Genomic DNA, 12761 nt, shown 5'->3' with positions numbered 1-12761 from the left:
TCATACACGTTGTTCAGCACTTCTCCCCCCACCCTCTGCAAACCTACACATACAATTTGATACACATATCTGTATATACATACACATACACATACAGTTTGATAAAATTCTTAAGGTGGTGATAGCCTTAGCCTGGACATTATTCAAGTTCTAAAAGACCTGTTTCTTTGTGTAGGCTGCATGTTTGTGTCCTCCCAATATTCATATGTTGAAATCCTAATCCCCAGTGTGATGTCTTTAGGAGGTGGGGCCTTTGGTTGGTGATCAGTTCATGAGGATGGAGCCTTCATGAGTGGCTTAGTGCTTTTACAAAGGAGACTACTGAGATTTCCCTTGTCCCTTACCCCCTGTGATGATACAGCAGGAAGTCTGCAACCCCAAAAGAGGACCCTCACTTTCCCGTGCTGACACCCTGATCTCAGACTTCCAGCCTCTAGAACTGTGAGAAATAAATTTCTGTTGTTGAAAAGCCACCCAGTCTATGAAATTCTGTTATAGCAGCCTGAGCAGACTAATGCATTCCCCTATTGTAGTTTCAGTGCACATTTTTCCTTGGTTCCAAGATCATGGGAAGCAGCCATTTTGCGGTCAAGTCTAAATGACTCCAACAGTTGTATTTTTGTTTTTAGATTTTCGTTATATTTCAATAGTATTGCTTCCTACCTTCTCTTTTGTTTATTTATGTTGTATCTGTTAATATAAATATTGCTAACATAAAGGTGTTCTAATATCAGCAACTGAACTGATTTTACGATGTGTGGGTAAAATTGCAGTATTTCCAGAACTCTAGCCTGGCTGTAGTGCATCTGCATATCAATAGGTGTTTCAAGTGGTGGAGAGAAGTGGTCCATCTCCATATCAACAGGTAATTAGAAGAGCTATTTGAGGGTGAGGGTTTATCTGGACTGGAGAGGTTGGGTGGAGGTCTCTTCTGCTGCAGACTGCTGTAACAAATAAATGGGTTTCTTAACTTTATTTCTCCCTTTGACTGATTTTGGTTTCAAAGGTATTTTGCCCCAAGATTCCACACACCCCCAGTCCCCAGAGTTTCATGATGTTAAAACAAATCATGCACATCAAAACTCCAACTCCACAACATTGCACTTCTTAATTGTGATTATTAATTTATCCTAATATTTAGTATTTTAGTACAAGAGAATTTCATGTTGTCCTCTCTCCTTCTGCATTTTAAAATCTATTTAAGGGAAACTTATTTTTCAACATATTATTATGTGGATAAATGACTACAATTTGGCACAAGGGAGGATTGTCTGGCAGTGGTAATGTTCTATTTCTTTATCTAGAGGATTGCTATGTGGGGTATATTCTTTTGGTCTTTGTAAATACATTCACCAAGCTGTACAATTAAGATTTGTATGTTTTATACATTTAAGTGATTCTATAATAAAAATTTATTTTAAAACATTGTTGAGGTGATTTGTAATTTATACAATGATACATTTGCTTGCATGAATTTTAAAGTTTATAAACAGCATTGTTAAAAATGTAATTTTTTTCTGGATATTAATAGAGACAATTACATGTAAACTTACATATTTGCAGAATATTTACAGATGTAAAGCACTAGAATAATTTACTTCAACCCCCAAATTACATAAAAGAGCAAAGGGGATTTAAAAAAATTATAGAGTTAATGTTCTAGAACTAGAATTAGAAACTAGCTCACTGGATAATATTCTCTTTTGATGTATTTAAAAATAACATCCAGGTCAAAGAAGATGGGAAAACAGTCAAAGAGACATTCCAAAAAGGATAAATAAAAGCTTAGATATAATACAAAGTGTGAAATAATTGTTTATCTGCATTTGTTTATGCCTAATTTTAACTTATATTTCATAATTATTATATTCTCCATGATCTGAAATTTTTACATCTAGGGCTGCCATGCAGTATTATGAACAGTTATGAAGGGTTATCATGTCATGTTGCCATCAATGTCATGATTATAAATTACATTCTGAAGTTTAAGTGACTTTATCAATTTATTAGGCTTGCTGAAAGGAAATAAACCTTATATTGAAATTACATTTTTTATATGCATATTGGTTACATGCAATCTAATTTTATGTTCATTCTATTGATAAATTTACAGATTTAATCTCCATTCTACTGTCTCATCTTCTATTATAACCCATGATCTCTATAATAGGATTAGGAAAACTCAGGCTGACATATAAACTAGCACTCTTTCATCTGGGACACACAGAGGTCACTATACCATTGTAATTTTTTATAGAGCAGTATATAATTAAACTGGAACTTTTTCCAACAGGATATTATAAGAGATAAAATACCAAGTAAGTTTCCAAAACGATTAAACATTTATATAAGAATAGCATATGCTAGGCTAAAAATAAAGGCTATTAATAAAAGCCTTTCTGCAGCGTTGCTGTCATTAAATCCATCTGTCCCTGTGAGGACTCAGCATGTTCATTCCAATGTCAAGAGAGCTGTCCTGTGTTGCAAGGACTTTGAATGGCCTCCCACCTGTGAACACAGTCATCTCTTCATGTTCTTTCAGTTGGATGACTGGTCTAGCAAGAATGGATATTGTTCTTTGAATCCAGTGATCTCCATTTCAATCCCATTCTGCCCCCAATAGTTTCTTGAGCTTCAGTGTCATTTAAATAGCTAATGCCTCAGTTGCCTTGTCAAGAAAATCAAGCTAACTCACTTTAATGTAATTGATAACATGTTTGTACGATTCATATAAGGTGATTTATTTGAAAGCATTATATCATTTATATGTTAGTTTTAGCAATTTTGATAGACCCTGTGAGAGGTAGGTGTTGAGAGCATCAATTTCAAACTTCTGTCTGATGAATAAATCCTTTCTACCACTTACTCATATGAATTCTTACATAAGATATCTGGTAATTTAGAATGCATCCTCCAAAGTGATCTATTCTACAATTGTTAGAAGTGCTAATTGTTAGAAGTGCTAATTGTCAGAAGTGTTGTCTTATGCTAAATTAAAATGTGCTTTCTTATTTTTTTTTCTATCGAACATTGTTAGTTTAACTGCCTTAGTTCACACAGAACAAATTTTAACTTACTACTTGATTTAGTACATAAGCATTTATTGAATGTCAATTAGATTATCCAAATGTAGAAGATACAATCCATATCCTAAATGGTCTAATATGGGGGACAGATATGATCATCAGTCATTGCAATTCAGGAGACAAAGTACTACATAGAGGTTTGCATAGAGTGGTAGGACAGGAAAACAAGTGCCACCTGACTAAACTTGAGAGTTATAAAGTTGAGATATCAGAAAAAGGTGAGGAATGGCATTTAACCAAGAAAAGAGTTTGCACAAAGACATGTAGTCTGTCCATATTCAAGCCCTTCAAAATATTTATACAGTATTAATCACTTTTTCTGAAAACTAAAGAACACAATTTCACAAGTTTCTTTTGTTTTCCTTTATGTGTTCTTAAATCTATCAATAATCCAGGGGATTTTTCTTTGATTGTACATTAATTAACCAGTATCATCCTAATCTGGGCACTACATGGAAACATATTGTAGCTTTGCCTAGCATTGGTTGGTGTAGAGTTAAATACAGTATCAAGTATTATATTATCATTTGTGTTTGGAATTTGAAACAAACATTAAAATACTTGAAGTATCATCTAGAACAGTTACTATTTTGTGTGTCTGTGTGTGTGTGTGTGTGTGTGTGTGTGTGTACTGTGAAAAATATAAATATATGGAAGTTATATTATGTTTTTATTTTCTTTAATATATTTTTAATCCAACTTCTGGGTTATAAATTCAAATCAAAGGATGAATGACTGATGGGGAAAAAGGGCTCAAATCTGTTTAGAGTGATATATGGAAAAGCCTAAACTTTAGGCTGATAGGAGGTAAATATGAATTGACTTTGATATAGATAGAAAGTCATGTATTTAAAGTTTCTAGTTTATTGTCATGTTGATTCAGAAAAGCAATATTTCTTCCCAATGCCTCACTTTCAAAATTAAAGATGCTTTTTATTTAAAAATGGAAAAAAATTATATAGTAAATATTGTAATTAATTTTAGGAAATCGGCTTTATTGGAAAGGTGATTTGTGTTTTTCATGAATATAAGCTATGTAGGAATCTGGCTTTCAAGTTTCTTATAGAAGTGGTTAGTAAATGTTCTAATAGTCCATCAAAAGGGGACTAATATAAAAAATGGTGTTATAGTCACACAATAGAAAGCCCAAAAAACTATCGAAATGAGTAAGGTAATTAATTATGTTAATTGATATGGAAGAACTCCTGGGTGTCTAGATTTAGAATTAGGAGAGTGCTGAGCAATGTGTACTCCAAGGTCCTAGTTACATATGTTTCATGTATCATGTGTTCATATCAATGGTTGGTTGTATTTGGCCAGTTTAGAAGTGGTACACAATGTGTTCATGACAATGGCTTTTCCAGGGATCTGGGGTGGATGGTGAATTACTTTTTTCATGGCTATAACAGAGTCATCAATGAAATGCATCTTTTCTACTGTTTGCATTTTGACTATATTAATGTACCCTTTTTCTTTTGTTTCTTAATGATATATTCTGGGGCAAAACTAATTTAGAAAGAGTGAGAGGAGAGACAAAGGGACTGAACCTTTCCATAGAGAGGGGTGTTGGAAAGAACAAGCCCTGTGGCTGGAGGAACTCGTAAAGAGAACAAAGACATGTTTATGAGGGTTGCATCCTGTTCAATGTCATTTCTCTTTGTGGATCTATAAACTTTGGAAAAATTTACCAAAAAAGTGGATAGCTTTGGTATGATTTTATTTCTTTGGAACTTGGAAGAACAGCTCACCATCTTGTCAAGGCTGGTGACTAAGTGGGGATGGAGGAGTCAAATCATGTGGACCAGGGCTACAACAGCCACATCCATCACTGTGCTGTGTAACTGTCAGAGCCTTGATATCCCGATGTCACTTCATCCTCTGTCATCATTAGAGATGATGGTCACCAAGGAAAAGGTGATACTGAAAACAAGTGCACGTCTGCTAACGAGGATGGTTCCTCCTCAGTGTCACTAACTTACATTCTGTAATGTTTTAGCTTTAAAGAATTATTTGCTGTTATTGACCTTTTCCAGTATGTTTTTTATTACATTTTTATTATCCAGTTCTTGAGTACACTGCAACACTTACCATAGCTGTTACTGGAAGAGAAAAGGAGATTAAAAAATAATATGAATATAGAGGACAGGACAGAAAAAGTGCTAAAAGAACTAAAAAAATCTTTGATGTGAACTATCATTTGGTAGGCCATATCTTTTACACTTGGGTGACGCTAAAATTTGGATCCAAAGAAATCACAAGGTCTGGCTACTCTCTTCCGCTATGGCCTTATCTCAAATTTTCCCATGTGTGTCCTATTCTCCTTCCAGGCCAAATTCCCTTCTACTCCCTGAATATGCCAGGCAGTCATTCTTGCATACTGTTCAAACTTGAATGTTCTCCTATTTTTCTGTCTGTTCTCCTGATTCTAACCTTGTCTTTCCTCCAAACCCCATGTTTCCTTCTCATATCCATACTCTTCTTCGCCAAGCAAAATCTCCAGTCTCCTTTTAGATTCAGTTTAATGAAATCTTTCTTAAATGCCTCAAGTACGAGTTGTTTATCCACTCTCTGAGCCTATGTTTTCTACTTTGTACTTAAGCTAAATAGCGTCATCATTAGTCAGCTTCCTCTTCTAATCGGTGAGACTTGGACTGAAGAATAAACACTGTGCTAGTCATCAGTGTTGCTCAGGCTCAGCACCACATCTAGGACATGGACAGCATTCAATCTGTCATGAATGCCTATGTAGATGAATAAATGGCAAAACAGGAAACAGGGTAAAGAATCAGAAATGCAGACTAAAACAATACACAGCAATTAGATAATATAGATAATACAGCATATAGAAAGAAAGGGCTTGTAGAAAATGTTTGACAGAAAAACATTCACCTAGCAGATAGATATTAGGTTTGCCAATTATTAGTGAATAAGGGAGTTAGTATCTACAGATGAGAGCCAAAATAAATCTATTACTCATTTCATACATATCTTTATATACTATTATTCTATTATTAAATGATGTTTTAAGGGCTTTTCTTTCCTGAAAGCACTTTGTGAACTCCTTGAAATTAGATGTTTCTCATCCAGTACTATATTTCTATACTTCCTAGAATGTGATCAAACATAAAAGTCTTCAGTTCATAATTCTGAGTTCAGAAGTGGGTCCATTTTTCTAAAGAAGTCACTTCAAAATTTTAATGAGTCACAGTAAATGCTATGAATTGAATTATGCCCTCTCCCCTCCTAAATTTATATGCTGAAGTCCTAATCCCACCCCACCCCACCCCCAGTTTCTCGGAATGTGACCTTATTTGGACATAGAATCTTTTCAGAGGAAATCAAGTTAAAATGAGGTCATTAGTGTAGGCCCTAAACCAGTATGACTGTTGTTCTTATAAAATGGGGATATTTGGAAAGAGATATGAATATAGAGAAGATGTTGTGAAGAGACATCGGGAAAAGGCCACCTTGTATAAAACCAAGGAGAGAAGTCTGGGATAGGTCTTTCCTTCCACCCCTCAGAAGGAATGAATCCTTCGAACACCTTATCTCAAAACTCTGGGCTCCAGAACTGTGAGACAAAAAATTTCTGTTGTTTAAGCCACTCAGTCTGTGGTACTTCATTAATGTAACTCTTGCAAACTAATACAATAAGCAGTGGCTTAAATATCAAAATGATATAATAAATATCAATTTTGTAGTCTCCCTTGTTTTGGCAATGACCTCATTTTATTTTCATCATCCAGAACATACTGTCTTATGTCTATATTAAATTGTATTATTGTCTATATTAAATATCCTATGAAGATATTTTTCCCTTGTTTTTGTTTTTTATAATCTGTTCCATTTTTAACATGTTTTAAAATTTTATTTGTTGAAACTGTTTTTATTTAGAAATATGAACTGAATAACCCTGAAATAGCAATGTTTGCAACAGACCTGGTTGAAGATCCTTAAGGAGAAAGGCCCTCGAAGAAATCAAGTGGAAGTTAGACATCTGGAGTCCCCAGGGATATTTTGGTGCCTTATGGAAGTCGAATTATTTCTTCCTCTTTATAGACTTGTTTCTCTAAGAAAATGGTGAGTTTTATGTTTTTCCTTTAAATCACATCAATTATTAATTGCAATGAAATTATGAATATCTCATAATTAGGTCACTATAAACTCATTAAAAGTCACTTCTCTGTTTAGTTAATGTAGTAGTTGGATTAATAATGAAATAACTAAGTAAGTTATATAATGGAGTTTACTATAATTAGTCAATATCTAAAATGTTGACCCCCACCTAAGTTCACATGTTCCCAAAATACTATAAATATATTATGGCAACAATTTATTTATACAGTAACAAAAAACAGCAAGTTGAAAATGGCTTTAGACAAAGCAGTTAGTTCTGGTAACATAGTAAAGTGAGGTACTGTGAAACAACATAATTTTTTATTTAAATCCCTATCTAATAACCAGTATTGTTCCTGAGAATACACATTTCTAAAGGATTATTTGCAATGATTAAAAAATAAATCATCAAGTCAGTTTACTGTCTTTCTAATTTTAAATTTTATGGGGTATTTTCCTTAAGTATACAAATCTCATGCCAAAAAAACTGTTTTATTCAAGTTATATGATATGTGATATAGATGGGTTGAGATACATTACTGGTCTTGAATAAAGTTGATAAACCTCATTAATTTGTCTTTCCATTTTAATTAGAAGATTGAGAATAGGCAGAGGTAATTCTCAAAATTAGTATGGGATATAAGGTGATTGATTAAATTAGTTTCCTGGACCTATCATCGTGAAATACTACAGACTGGGTTACTTAAACTACAGAAATTTATTTTCTCAGTTCTGGATGCTATATATCTAAGATCAAAGTGCCAACAGGTTTGGCTTCTTCTGCGACTTCTCCCTTTGGCTTGCAGATGACCACATACATGATCACAGCGTCCTCACGTGGCATTTTCCTGGTGTCTGTCAGTTCAGACTGCATAAGGACGCTGGTCAGATTGGATTAGGACCCACCCTGACAACCTGGCTTTGACGAAGTGGGCTCTTCAAAGGCCCGTCTCCAAACACAGCCACATTCTGAGGTACCGGGTGTTAGGGCTTCAGCGTATGCATTTAGGGGAAGCACGAGTCAGCCCATCACAGGATTCTGGAATCTTACAAATGCTCCTTCTTTTAAGTAAAAGGCTGATTTACTTCTCCAGAACTTTAGGTAAGAATATACCTGCACATTTAGGTAGAAAGTGCTTACTGAGAGTAAGTCATTATTTCATAGGCAGTCTTTTGAAAATTATTCTTATATTCTGTTCACTGAAACTTGACCAATTGATTTGACAGATTTATGGAATAAGCATGATAGAAGTTTCAAGGGGACTTTTAGAATTTTGATTTATGAAGGCAGTGGTATTTGATTCCATTCATTGAGAGGGAAGTCCTAAAGATCTGTATCAAAGGGGAAAATCATGCATGCGGGCTGCTTTGCTCATGCTAAATTTGAGGTGTTTAATAGATATTTAAGTATAGAGCTCAAGTAGATAGATCTATAATCTTTGAGCTCAGAAGAAAGGTTTAGACCCAAGTTACAACCTCACTGGCTTGTTTTAAAAATATAATTATATAGGTAATTCAATTATTTTTTTCTTACATATGTATTCATAAGCATTTTTTTCTTACATTAGATATAAATGCCAGAAGAAAAATTAAGATATGGATTGAAAAACTCAACAGGGTTCAATTAGAATTAATTCCAACAGATCAGTATCTATATACGGTGCTTTAAAATGATATTTGAGTTTAATAGATAAACAATCATATTCAAAAGATTGTTTCATCTGTAAGCTTTTAGGTAGGTCAAGTATTTCTATTAATGTTTTATATACAAAGTAATAAAAATCATCATAGATGCTATGACCTCCCCAGTATAGAGATAGTAAGTGCAAGGGGCTTGAAGGAGCAAAGGGCAGTTCCAAACTTGAGAACTTTGGCTCATTAACTATCAACAATGTAAGTAAATGGTAAATTACCATAAATAATAGGATATGTGTACATTTATTACTTTTGCTTGTGGCTAATTCTGATCTATATAAAACTGAACTAATAGATGTAAAATATATTTAAAACATGGGTTTAATTGCATAGGTGGGAAGGACAGAACAATAAAAGAGATCCTTGTCAAAAATGTTGAAAACATCTTACTGAACTATTTATATCAGTTCCATTTTCATGGAATATTATCATCTCCTTGGACACTTAGAAATATTTCAGTTTAGTCAGGGTCTCACCAAAAAGCTATTTATAATGCTGTAAAGAAAATAACAAATCATAACAGAATGTACAATACAATGGATATATTTATATAATGTAGAAAGAAGAGAACTTTAAATGACATTCTGAAGGATTTATAATTATATGAGTGAAAATAATGGGATTCACAGAAATAGGTCAATGTGTATATTGTTGACACTTAATTTCACATTTCTCTGAAATATTCTCCATCTCAGGAATGCAAAAAACTTGTGCAAAGACATTGAAATAGAAAAGATCATGATGTTTTGTTAAGGGTAGGTCAGTTAGATGTGAAGTTAACTAATACAGCTGTGGAAAATGAAGTTAGTAATTTTAACTGCAATGAGGCTGTATCTTGAAAATCTTTTCTGTGTGACTTGATAATGAATATCTGGCATCAACTTTAATTATTTAAAGTAGCTGAAGATTCAAAATTATAAGTTTGGTTGATCATTGAAGTTAATCAGATATGGATTTGATATAATCACAATGGTTCCCCAACAATAGTCACCCCCCCCATACACCCTACTCCAACACCTGCTTCTTTATTCTCAGAATCCAGATATGATTCATATATCCTGTGGAAAATACTCATGGATGGTGAGCACAGCCACAGGGTGAATTTTGTTTACTAGGAATAAATCATTATAATAACATACTTTATTATCAATAATTAAAGGGGATTCAGATTTTGAAGAAAAAACATGATGGTGAGTTTTGGAGCTAAGCTTTTAAAAGTTTTGAAAATAAGATTGCCAGATGCACAGAATTGCACTACCCTTGAACATATGCTTTCTAATTTGTGGCATACAATATTAGAAAGGAACTTATATTTAGTGTTTAAGAGTATGAACTCTGTAGCTTATGTTTTTTGGATTTGAAACTTAGCTCTGTATAACCTTAGGTAAGTTACTCAACCTCTCTGTGCCTTTGAGAGGAAATAGTTAACAGAATAGGGCTGTTTCACTCAATTCCTGCTCTTCATCTCTGTTACTATTGTGATGCACTTGGTCAAAGACTGAGAACTAAACTACTAGAATGGTCTCATAATTACTTGGTAATAAGTTTTCTGTATGCCCAGAGCAGTAGGTCAAGATGAATGATGTTGTTAGCACATTTACAGTGAAACATTAACGTTTGTTACATGCACTTAATACCTGCTTTGGGAGTTTGCACCATAGCTGGTCTTTGACTCCAGTACTCATAAGGACTTTCTTAAGAGAGGACATGTCACACATTTCTCTGTAGGTTGCGGATGGAAAGAAAGATGTGTCTATGCAATCTCTGCAGAGGAAGATAGGAAAACTCCCTTGCTCTATCTAGCTTCAGCCTATGTACATATTTGTCCCACCCTTCCTGAAGTGTATTCTTTGCTGTAATAAATCTTAGCCATGAGTATAATTGTATACTGAGCCATGTGGTTCTTTCCAGTGAATCACTGAGCTAGTGGATGGATGTAGGACTGAGATTTCACTGTGAAATCAAGGATGTAGCCCTTGATTTCACTTACATGTGAAATAAAGCTAATTTTACTATTACATAGATTATTTTGAGAATTAAAATAACTAATATTTTTAAGATACATATTAAATAACAGTCTGGCAAATATAAAGGAAATATATGGGTTAACTGTCATTATAAAAACTTTTAAAGTAAATTTTAGAGGCTATTCACATCACTGAAAAAGCATCCTATTATTTAAGGCTTCCTATTAAAAAATATCAATAATATCTTACTTAGCTTTCTAGATGATTGACTTTAAACACCATATAGGAAAGGGGTCTGTTGATGTGTGATGAACCAAAAGGGAAAGAACTTCAGAGTGCGTTTATGACTATTGAAAATAAGAACTATTTTTTTGTTTAGTTTAAGTTCATTACTGGTTGGCTATACATAGGTGGTTTCACCAAATGCTGCCTATGCATGGAAAAATATTGCATTAACATTGATAAATTTGGGTTTTGCCTTGTAGTAGATGGACTGTAACAGTGTAGTTTTAACCACTTAATTAAAGAGTAGCAGATAGCCTACTCCTATGTTAATAAAGTGAGCAGGTTTATCTTATACCATAACTAAAAATGCAACTGTTACAGTGCTGACATGAGCTGACTCACTGAAATGAAAACACCATCTGTGCTGAGAAGGCATATACCTGTTTGTATGATTTTCTTCTCAACAGCCCCTTGTTTACAGTGTAAGTGAATTTTATATCGATATAAAGTGTGAGTTTACTGCTGCAAAAGTCTGTAATGTGGAAAATAGACACACTGAAAAACCTAAGATTGATTGTCCTTGTAAAAAGCAGAAACACAGCATGCACCAGTGAATATGTTGAAAAGTGCAGGAGTGAAGGCATATTGACATTCACCAGAGGAAAAGTCTCACATTATATGTTCTGAGGGATCATATTCAAACATTCTCCATATCAGAAAAGTTAAAATGACAAAGCTTAATAACTACAACAAAAATACACTTTCTGTTTTCAATTTTTATAAGACATGAGCCATCATCCTAAATCAATGTAGCAGAACTTTATCATATAGTAATTAGACCAATATCTGCATATTGTTTTACAGTATATTTTTGCATTCTATACTTAATAAGTTAAAAATGCTAAAACTGAGGGGGATTTACTACCAATCAGGTACTGCACATTGGGTTCTCCTCATGATGGTAAAATAATGATAATGGTGACAAAATGACAAAAATGGTAAGTACATTCTCAGACCTGGCACTGGGAGGCACTTAAATACATTTAGTTTATGAGTGTATCATTTAATACTCACAATGGACATGGGAATTAGGGAGAACCAGTATTACCAAGCTTTGTGAAGTCTTCATCTAAGCTCTAGGCTCTGCAAATCCCAACCTCTTCTCTGTCCCCAAGCCTAGGAGGGCTGTCTGCACCCTGGAGTTATTCTCAAGGTTCACCTTGGCATCTTGTTTGCCCTTTCAGACCTCCGACACCTGCATACCCAGTTTCCTATATAAAATCCCCTCCATCGATTTTCCAGTGTGGTTTCTATTTTCCCGTCTGTTCTCTGACTTTTGCAGTCACACAATTGAAATCGTACATTCCTTTTTCAAATTCAATTCCATTCCATTTAACAAATATTTATTTAGGGCATGAAATGTCAAGCACTATTACAAAGGTAAAGAAACCAGAGTCCTCAGATTAGACAAGCAGCCTTTCCTGGCAGCTCGCTCTGTCTGTGCGCTCCTCTGCTTGCACTTCAGGCCACACCTATGAAGCATGAGACCTGTAGTGATCCTGTATGCAATGCTCAGAGCCTGAAGCATGGCTGCTAATCATTGCCATCCAATGAAAGTATTTTAATACCATTTCTTCTAACCTCATAATTTAATTTAATTTAATTTTTTTTT

The 12761-nt window shown here is 34.1% G+C and overlaps 1 long non-coding RNA gene across 1 annotated transcript in view; it reads left to right on the top strand.

Moving 5' to 3' along the window:
• Positions 1 to 8170, top strand: part of LOC140850072 (uncharacterized) — an 824946-nt gene extending 816776 nt beyond the window's left edge. Inside the window, exons 4-5 of the long non-coding RNA XR_012132813.1 lie at positions 6981 to 7166; positions 8009 to 8170. This is a non-coding gene — a long non-coding RNA (uncharacterized lncRNA). The remainder of the gene's footprint in view (positions 1 to 6980; positions 7167 to 8008) is intronic.
• The last annotated feature ends 4591 nt before the right edge of the window (positions 8171 to 12761 follow it).

Source organism: Manis javanica, chromosome 6 (assembly GCF_040802235.1).
Source record: "Manis javanica isolate MJ-LG chromosome 6, MJ_LKY, whole genome shotgun sequence".
Lineage (NCBI taxonomy): Eukaryota > Metazoa > Chordata > Mammalia > Pholidota > Manidae > Manis > Manis javanica.
This window is presented reverse-complemented; position numbering and strand designations above follow the sequence as displayed.